This window comes from Lycium barbarum, chromosome 8 (genome assembly GCF_019175385.1).
Source record: "Lycium barbarum isolate Lr01 chromosome 8, ASM1917538v2, whole genome shotgun sequence".
Taxonomy (NCBI): domain Eukaryota; kingdom Viridiplantae; phylum Streptophyta; class Magnoliopsida; order Solanales; family Solanaceae; genus Lycium; species Lycium barbarum.
In genome coordinates, this window is record NC_083344.1 from 89098011 (window position 1) to 89108519 (window position 10509).

At 39.7% G+C, this 10509-nt stretch overlaps 1 non-coding gene across 1 annotated transcript; it reads left to right on the forward strand.

Annotated features, from left to right (window-relative positions):
• Positions 1-9319: 9319 nt before the first annotated feature.
• Positions 9320-9425, forward strand: LOC132608421 (small nucleolar RNA R71). Its single transcript, XR_009570344.1, has one exon. It is a non-coding gene; the product is annotated as a small nucleolar RNA R71 (small nucleolar RNA).
• Positions 9426-10509: the final 1084 nt, after the last annotated feature.

The following is a 10509-nucleotide window of genomic DNA, read 5'->3' on the forward strand; positions in this document are numbered from 1 at the left end:
ATAACTGAAATAGGGAGTACAGAAGACAAGTACAATGTTCAGAATACCAAAACACTTGCCCTTTTGAAACATAAATCATGCATGTCAATATCATATATCATACCCGGCCCATTATGGGACTCGGTGAACATGGTCACCACCCCGTCTTTGGCGCCATAACACAATATAACTCCATAAACACATCATAACGCCATAACACAGCATAACTCCATAAACACAGCATAACGCCATAACACAGCATAACCTCATAAACACAGCATAACGCCATGACACAGCATAACTCCATAAACACAGCATAACGCCATAACACAGCATAACTCCAGTATATATATATATATATATATATCATATTCCGGCCCTCTAGTGAGGGACTCGGTGAACAATGTAGTGAGACTGTGCACGATAACATACCCAGCCCGGGACTCGGTGAAAGACATATTGAGGCATGCACGAGTAGAGTAGTGAGCAACCATATGCAATTTAAAACATTATCAAGACTCAAACAGAATAAGATGAAGGGATTAACACCTCAGTATCAATAGCGACAATCATATCAAATATCCCCCGAACGTCATCATACATAATATCAAAAGAGCCTTAGGAATCATAGACATATGCCAATATAGTATGAAATAGCTTATATAAGTCAAGGGCATTAGCTATCGTAGAGTTTCTAAGGATAGGAGCTTATATATATCGACTACTATCCAATGTATAGAAACCTGAAGAGGGAAGCTCAATCATTTTAAGAGTTCTAACATCAATAAGTGAATAAGAATCATGAATCACGCTCGAAACTTATGAATAGAATTACCCCAAAGCTCATATCATTCGTCACTTAAGAAAGAAAGAAGGGACGACTTTACATACCTGTTAACGACTAATCGCAAAACCATTCGCTTCGTCGCCCCTTTAGCCTATTTAATATAAAAGTAACGCTATCGTTCGTACTATACTTTCTAATTCGTAATTCCGCAGCTCATCGTTTATAGAACTTTTTCTTTAACTCATACTTTCTCGTTTAGGGTTTTTCATTAGTTATGGACTTAACGAAAATCGGGCAGCATTTCCCCTATATATTCGCCTAACCCGAATTTCCAATTATCCTCATGTTATCACAGAAATAACAACAATAGAGATATACATACAAATTCTTACAATTCAGCCCATAACAATTCTAACAATCCGATAACCCTTTTTAATCCTTTTCAACTCACAATTTCGTATAACAACGATTTCATGCAATTTCTTACTTCCAATTTCATCCAATCCAATTTTAATCCTTCCGTTACAACACTACTAATACAATTATGCCACAAAATAAGAAAATCTTACCTTAATTTTCTCAGAGGAATTTCTACAGTTAATTGCTCCAATTTCACAATTTCTTCTTCCTCAATTTAACATGCAATGTTGCTATCACCTTCTTGAACTTGTAATTCACCTTGGCACTTAATCAAACCAAGAAACCAAAAACAAAATCCCAACAACCATGGATGGCCGAGAGTTGGCAGCCATGACAATGTTCTTTCCTTTCTTTTCCTTGAACTAGTTTTTTTGCAAAATGAATATGAATTGCAAATTTTGTCCTTGACGCCACTATATATATGGTTGGCCATTGATATACACGTGCCCCATCCCTTGTGACTCATCAAAATTAATTTGTTCAATTGTTTTTTTTTCCAGGTGGGGCCCACTTCTATTAATTAAATTAATTAATTTTAATTAATCACGAATGTTTACTTAATAATCTAATCACAATTAATTAGCCCCTAATCTCTAATAATATTTCTGCACTAAATAAAATTTATAAACAATTTGTGTACTAATTAAAATTGAAAATTAAAAGTTCCTAATTCATGTCCGAAAACAATCCCGTCTTTAAATTGAGTCGATTTGCTTGCGAATAATTCGACGTATAAAAATACGGGGTATAAAAATATCAGTTTTGCTCAATCAACGATACCAGATCATCACCGAGTATTGGCCATGCATGAATATGAGAGAATGCGTATAATGCATATGTAAATCAATCAAGCTCAATATCACAAGTGCCACAACGGGGTAAGCCAACAAGTATCACATCACAATACCAATAGTAGGTATGCCAACATATATCAAAAAGTCAAGTACCAACAGTGGGTACGCCAACAATATATCTGAGTACAAATACTAACCACGGGTATGTCAATTCTATCCAAATCAAGATGGCAAGAAAGAAGGCGATAATTAACAACTACACATGGCAACCGCTACAGCGGCAGGGCTACCACTCCAGCGGTGCTGCTGCCGCGGTGCTGGTGCCGCCAAAGCAGGCACCAGACTCCAGAAACTTACTCCAAGATTTCCATTCGATCCGATTTTCTGACTAATTCCCGAGGCCATCTGCTCACATACAAAACATATAGCCCCAAATAAAAATATACTATGAACGCACCTGTGGCCTCAGAATTCCCAACGGAGGTCTCCTTGATCGAGTCAACCCTCGGTGCCTTAATTTCAAATTTCCATCCCAAGTCTCGAAATGCACCCAAGTGCATTTGGATCTGAACAAAACACACCCACAAATTCTAAACAACCCTTCGGACTTCTAGGAATCAATGAAATTTAGAAAAAAAGGTTCGTTTGCCCAAAAGTTAACTTTGGGTCAACCGTTTTTCACTTTAAGCCTATATTTTCACCGAAGTTGTCCGAATTCGGTCTAGGCACCCTGGGAAGCATATCAGCGGTCCCCTCAGGTCAAAAGCAAGCTAATCAATGCTCGGGAACAGGCAAAAACGCGGAAAGAACTATAACGACCAAACGGGTCGTTGCACTGTAAAAGTCATACGGTCCGTAAAAGAGACTGTAGATTGGTGAAAGAGATTCATCTGTGTTCGCAGAGTATTCTACAGTGGAGTTCTATGGTTCGTAAAACATTTACGGTCCGTAAAACCCATCATGGATTTGGGACAGAAAGTTTGGGAACTGAAGCAACTGTTTTACAATTCAAGTTGCGGTCCGTAAAATTTTTACGGTCCGTAGGTTGTATCGTAAAACAGGAACATAGAGTCTTCAATGCAACAAGGGACATCTATGATGTAGATTTACGATCCGTAGAATTTCTACGATCCGTGAATCTATCCGTATATATGCCTTCTCTGTAATCAGTTACCCAAAATTCCCCAATGACTCGTATTCATTCAAGACTTATTATTACACATGACACCCCATTATTTTGCCCGTATCTTGTCGGGGTTACTCAAACTTCACCCTAATCTACACTTTTTCTTATTCAAGCATTTTATCGAACAGTTGGTGGGCATAACGAATTGTTATATCAATTAAGACATTGACACTCGAAATTCCCACCAACCCAATGGGGGTTTCGAATTTTTGTCCCCATGAGTCCTATGTTAAGCACAACACAACCAAATCCCAGCCCCACTAATTTCAAGAATCTATCCCCCATACAATAGAGTTACAAGATTTCACACAACAAGGTCATTGAGACAAATAGGCATTCGTCCTTCTCACTAATATGCAACTTTAGAGAAAAACGAAGGTATGAGAGAATCAACAAACCTCGTAGGGACGTGGATGATCAAATAGACACAAAGACTACAACAATTTGTTTTTTGAATTTTATTGCTTCTTGCTTCAACTCAGCGGCTGCTAAGGGTTTGTGCTTGGCGGTGTTGTGGTGAGGAGTGGTGGGTATTGTGTATGAAAGGAATCTGTAACAGATGATTGTGGGGAGTGAGAAGGGGAGTAAATTTAGGGATAGGATTTGGTGGTCGTCGTGTATGAGAAGGAGAGGGAGTTGTGATGTTTTAATTTGAGTTGAAGACTAAGAAACAAACAGGCGAGGTCTTATTTTTCTTTTACACCCTTGCCGTTTTTCACTTTTTAAACTTATCTGGCCCTTTACGCTATCAATCTACACCCGTAGAAATTATACGGGGCGTAGATATTGACGTAAATCTGCAACGGTGATTTGATCTGACGGTCCTTGATTTACGCTTCTATATACGGTCCGTATAAATTATACGATTCGTATGTGTTGGTGTAAATCAAGAACAAAAAGAGTCTTTTACCTGGCTCATATTCTACGCTTCTATCTACGGACCGTAAAAGTTATAAGGACCGTAGATTTTGGCGTAAATCATCAACAAAGGACCATCTTATCACTTGCTCAATCTACACTTCCATCTACGGACCTTAAAATATTTACGGACCGTAGATTCTGATGTAGATCAACTCCAGTTTCTACACTTTGCATCCTGCACCAAAACAAACGTTACCCTATATGATTCAACACAAATAGAAAATAGACATTACACTTGGGTTGCCTCCCAAGAAGCGCTTGATTTAATGACGCAACATGAGGGTGGTACCAATCTATTCTTGGTCGGGACTCGCTGAGTCCGCATTCATTCCCAGGTGATTCAAAAGGTATCGATCAACGATTCTATCTCCAACGACCATCCCATGGTAGTGCTTCACCCTCTACCCATTCGCCTTAAATGTCTGTGTTTCATCTCCGGACTTCAACTCAATCGCCCTATGGGGTGAAACACTTACTATCTCAAATGGACCAAACCACCTTGACTTTAGCTTACCCGGTAGCAGTTTCAATCGAGAGTTAAACAGCAAGACAGGATCACCCTTATAGAATTCCCGCTTTAGGATTTTCTTATCATGATACTGCTTCATCCTCTCTTTATAAAGTGTTGCACTTTCATATTCCTAGTAACAGAATTCATCCATCTCATTGAGTTGAAACAACCTGAGTTTGGTCGCCTCTTCCCAATCCATGTTTAGTTTCTTCAAGGCCCATATAGCCTTATGTTCAAGTTCAACCGACAACTGACAAGCATTTCCGAAAGTGAGCTTGAAGTGTAAAGTCCCAATCGGAGTCTTAAAAGGAGTCCGTTACGCCCATAGGGCATCATCAAGCTTGCAGGCCCAATCAGTTCTATTTGCATTCACTGTTTTAGCTAGAATAGTCTTGATCTCCCGATTGGAGATTTCAACTTGCCCACTTGTCAGAGGATGATAAGGTGTTGCCACCCTATGTTTTACGCCGTACTTCTCCATCAATCCCGCGAAAGCTCTATTGCAAAAGTGGGAACCACCATTAGTGATTATAGCCCTCGGAGTACAAAATCAAGTAAATATGTTCTTCTTGAGGAACCCCATGACAATCTTGGGCTCATTGTTAGGTAAAGCCACCGCTTCTACCCATTTCAACACATATTCCACAGCAACCAAGATATACTTCATGCCACCAGAACTCACTAAGGGCCCATAAATTCAATCCCCCATACATCGAACACCTCTACCTCCATCACAAAATTCATAGGCATCTTTTGCCTTCTGCCTATGCTTCCTTGCCGCAGACACTGATCACAAGACCGCACTAATAGATTTGCATCATGAAAGATAGTCGGCCAGTAGTAACCGCATTCAAGAACTTTAGTAGCAGTCCAATTACCACTATGATGACCCCTAACAGGAGAGTCATGGCATGCCTTCAGAATCGCTATCACTTCACTTTCGGGAACACAATATCGAATGATATTGTCAGCGCATGTTCTGAACAAGTAAGGCTCATCCCAATAGTATTGACGAGAATCCCACTAGAACTTCATCTTTTGGTATGCTTTGATATCTTCTGGAATAATGCCTGTCACCAAATAATTGGCAATGTCTACATACCACGGTGCCACCTCCATTGAAACAGCCAACACCCACTCATCTGGAAACGCATCATCGATATCTACCTCATCCAAAAGTCTCCTAGCTTCTTCAAGCCAATAAAGATGGTCAGCAACCTGATTCTCAGTTCCCTTGCGGTCTTTCACCTCAAAGTCAAACTCTTGCAGCAATAGAACCTGTCGGATCAGTCGCGGATTTTCTTCCTTTTTCGCCACAAGGTATCTCAATGCTACATGATCATTGTATACCACGACTTTAGGCCCAAACAAATAGGCTCAAACCTTCTCTAAAGCACAAACAATTACAAGCAGCTCTTGCTCCATCACTGTGTAATTCATCTGAGCAGCATTCACTGTTCTGCTTGCATAACAGATCAGGTGCATAATTTTATTGTGACTCTGGATAAGCACAGCACCTATCGCGTAGCATCACACATCAATTCAAAAGGCAAGGACCAATCAGGAGTAACAATAACGGGAGCAGTAGTGAGGCGCTCCTTTAATTCATCAAACGCCTTTCGACACTTTTCATCAAACACAAACTTAGCCTCTGTTCTAAGAAGCTTGCACATCAGGTTAGCAATCTTAGAGAAATCTTTGATGAAGCGCCTGTAGAACCCATCATGTCCCAAGAAACTTCGGACACCTTTGACTGAGATAGGTGGAGGAAGTTTTGTAATCATATCTATCTTCGCTTGATCGACCTCAATTCCTTTTTCAGAGATTTTGTGACCGAGGACGATCCCTTCATTTACCATAAAGTGGTACTTCTCCCAATTCAGCACGAGATTTGTCTCCTCACATCTTTTTAGCACTTGACCAAGATGGCCAAGACAATCATCAAACGAAATGCCCGGAATAGAGAAATCATCCATGAACACTTCCAAGAAGTCTTCTACCATGTCAGAAAAGATCGACACCATGCACCTCTGAAAAGTGGCTGGTGCATTACATAACCCAAAGGGCATTCGGCTGAACGCAAACATCCCATAAGGATAAGTAAAAGTCGTCTTCTCTTGATCTTCTAAGGGAATGTTGATCTGATTGTAGCCATAGTATCCATCTAAGAAGCAATAGTAAGACCTCCCAACCAGCCTATCCAGCATCTGATCTATTAACGGCATGGGAAAGTGGTCTTTAGAAGTGGCAGTATTCAGCTTCCTATAGTCCATGCACACATGCCATCCAGTAACAGTATGAGTGGGAATCATCTCATTCTTTGCATTAGGCACCACAGTGATACCTTCTTTTCTTGGGAACATATTGAACAGGACTCACCCACTTACTGTCTATAATCGGATACACTACGCCCTCATCTAAGCACTTTATTATCTCCTTTTTCACGACTTCATGCATATGCTCATTCAATCTCTTTTGATGCTCCACACTTGGCTTGTTATCCTCCTCCAACTGGATTTTATGTTCACCGATCCCAGAAGGAATTCCCCGAATATCTACTATTGTCCAACCAATGGCACGCTTATATTTACGCAATACCTCTAAAAGTCGCACAATCTGCTCCTTAGTCAGTAGGGCTGAAACAATCACTGACAATGTATTGTTCGGACTAAGGAACTCATACTTCGAGTGTGATGGGAGCTGCTTAAGCCTAACTTCGGTGGTTCAATGATCGAAGGCTTTGCTGGAGGAGTTGTTTTATTTTTTAGATCAAGATTCAATTTCTTTGGGTGGTAAGAATATGAACCCAACCCAACAAGCGAATTAATCGTCTCCACATAACCCTTCATGGCATCAGCATCAAAGTTTACAAGAATACCAGCTAAAGCTTCACCCAAACTTTCTTCTTCCATCTTGAAGTTCATTGCTTCATCAATAAAATTAAAATAATCAATCAAAGAAATGCTCTCATAAGCACTTGGTAACTTCATCCCCTTGCTTGCCCGAAAAATAACTTCCTCATCATTGACTCGGAACTTGATTTCATTCTTCGCCAAATCCATCAGAGCTCTACCCGCAGCAAGGAAAGGTCTCCCCAGAATAATAGGAATGTCCCAATCAACAGCACATTCAAGGATCACAAAATATGCAGGCAACATAAATGTACCAACCCGCACAAGAACATCATCAACCACGCCAATAGGCTTCTTAATATATCTATTAGCCATCTGCAACCTCATAGTAGTCAGCCTTGGCATCCCCAAACCTAGTTGCTTGTATATAGAAAGTGGCATCAAGTCAATACTTTCCCCATTATCACACAAAGCACGAGCAAAATCATGGTGCCTAACAGAACCAGAAATGGTGAACACCCCAGGATCTCCCTTTTTCTGAACAGTAGTTGTTGAAATGATGGAACTCACAGTGTGAGTCAAACTCACGGTTTCATGTTGCACCGTTTTCTTCTTGGTCAGCAGGTCCTTCAAATATTTAGCAAAGCCGGGCATCTCCTTCACAGCTTCCAGGAAAGGAAAATTTAGAGACAACTGCTTCAGCTAATCATAAAATTTTTTGAACTTAGCATCTTCCTTCTTCTTAACTAACCTCTGTGGAAAGGGAGGTTTAGCTTTGAAAAGCAGCGTTAAAGGGCCGAGAGCCCCTTTCATAGTTTGCTTGCTCTGGTCATCAGCCTCCTTCAAAATCTCTAGAATATCAGTAACCTTCTCGTCAGTAGGATTCTCATCAACAATAATTGGTGCGTCAGACTGCACCTCTTCCTCTTCATCAATCGGCTCGAGCTCAACAACCTTCTTTTCAGCACCTTAGAGTATTTTACCACTCCGAGTACTAACGGAAAAAACCCAATCTACACCACCTCCCCCATTTTTCGGATTTGGAATAGTCTCACTAGGAAGTCCTCCATTTTTAGGAGGGTGTTGCTCTTTAGAAATGTCACGGATCTGTGACTCGAGCTTCTGAATAGTTGTTGTATGGGAACCCACTATCTCTGCTAGCCTAGATAATGTTCTTTCAGACTTGGATTGATTTTCCAGAACCTTCTAAAGCATTGCTTCAACCCTCGAACTACCTTGCTCTGTTGATTGCCCTTTTAATGGTATATAAGGATTGGCCTTATTCCCAAAATTGTTGTTGTTGTTATAGCTGCCTTGGTTCATACCACCATAATTATTATTGTAGTTCCAGAGTTATTGTTGTTGTAAGTGCCCTGACCCTGCTGAGGTCTCCATTGATTCTGATTCTTGTAACAGCCTTTGTAGTTCTACCTTTGATAACCCCCTTGAGAATTATTCACATAGTTAGCATTTTCATCCTGCATAGGAGGTCCCTCGTGAAATGGACCCTCTTGGGTTTAGTACATCCCTTTCGATATACCTGAATCATCCTCACAAACGTTTACCTTCTTAATCTAGGTCTCATTAAACTTCTTGGTTAGCAAGAAAATATTCATTGCAAGTTCAGCCAATGTTTGCTGGGTATCTTGGTTTTCCTTTACCATATTCTTTATCATGACACTACCATAAGGCACAATATCAGCATTGTTTTTGTGCCAAGCCTTATTATGCGTAGTCAGCCTATCAAGTATATTGGTCACTCTGCAGTAAGATTTATTCATAAAACAACCATCAACTACATTGTTTGCAATTGATTGTGTCACTGGATCTAGCCCTCGATAGAACTTCTCCATTAATATATTCTCCGGAAAACCATGATTTGGGATTTTTTTCAAATACTCCTTAAATCTCTCCCAAGCTTCATATAATTATTCTCCTGGTCGCTGCATAAATTCATAGATCTTGTCATGAATCTCAGCCTTCTTGCTAGAAGGGTACCACTTCTTGAGAAAGACTACTACCATCTCTGCCCATGTAGTAATAGAAATCTGGGACAGCTTTACGAACCATGCTCTTGCATCTCAAGCTAAGGAATATTTGAATAGCCTCAGCTGAATAGCATCTTATGAAATGTTGTTTTGGATGTGATTATCACACATATCCACAAAATTCGGCAAATGACGTTGAGGGTCATTGTCGGTAGAGTTCTGAAAGTAGCCCTCAACTAGTATAGAGAGGAATCAATCTTGACGCTTGCAGCTTCAACCCGAGGATGAATAATAGCAGATGCATAATCCTTCTCAGGAACAAGATCAGCGAAAACATTCTCGTCATCTAATTCATTCGTCTGATTATTCAATCGACCCCCTGGTTACCATCTCGTTGGTTTTGTTTATTATGATTCATGTTCACCTGGTTTACAAGGAATAGTAAACAAGGTGTGCAGGAATAAGAAAAAGACTTCAATCAAAGCAAACACTATTTAGTAATTTCAAAACCGTATTCCCCAGCAACGGCGCCAAAATTTGATACGCTCAAGTTACACTTAAATTAGCGTAAAGCGGATGATGTCAAATATAGTAACCGAACAAGGTTGGGGTAAAATCCCATAGGGGATATTGTGTGAAAAAGTTACTAAATTCGTAGAATGCTTAATTTAGGTCTAATGTCTTAATCTGATGATGTTTGTAAAAGTTGGTTGTTATTGACTAATAGCTAACTAAGTGATTTGGATTGTAATTTATGGTAAAAGAAACCAAGGTTGTGTCCCCGTTATATAAGGTGTATGATCATGGTATTGATCTTGATATACTTCTAATTAATAATTATATGAATGCACTTAACCTCTATATGAATCTCTACTATTTCCCAATAACTAAAGATTATCTCTTTCTATGATTTTCCCAATATAAGAAAGTAACTATGATGAACGGTTAATTATGCCAAGTAAATTCGTCTTATTCCTAAGTGAATTTATTAAACTATGTTTAAAGCTTTGAGTTGTTGTTATTTATTCTTACCAACCCTAATGGTTTTCCCAAACAAATCAAGATTTATGG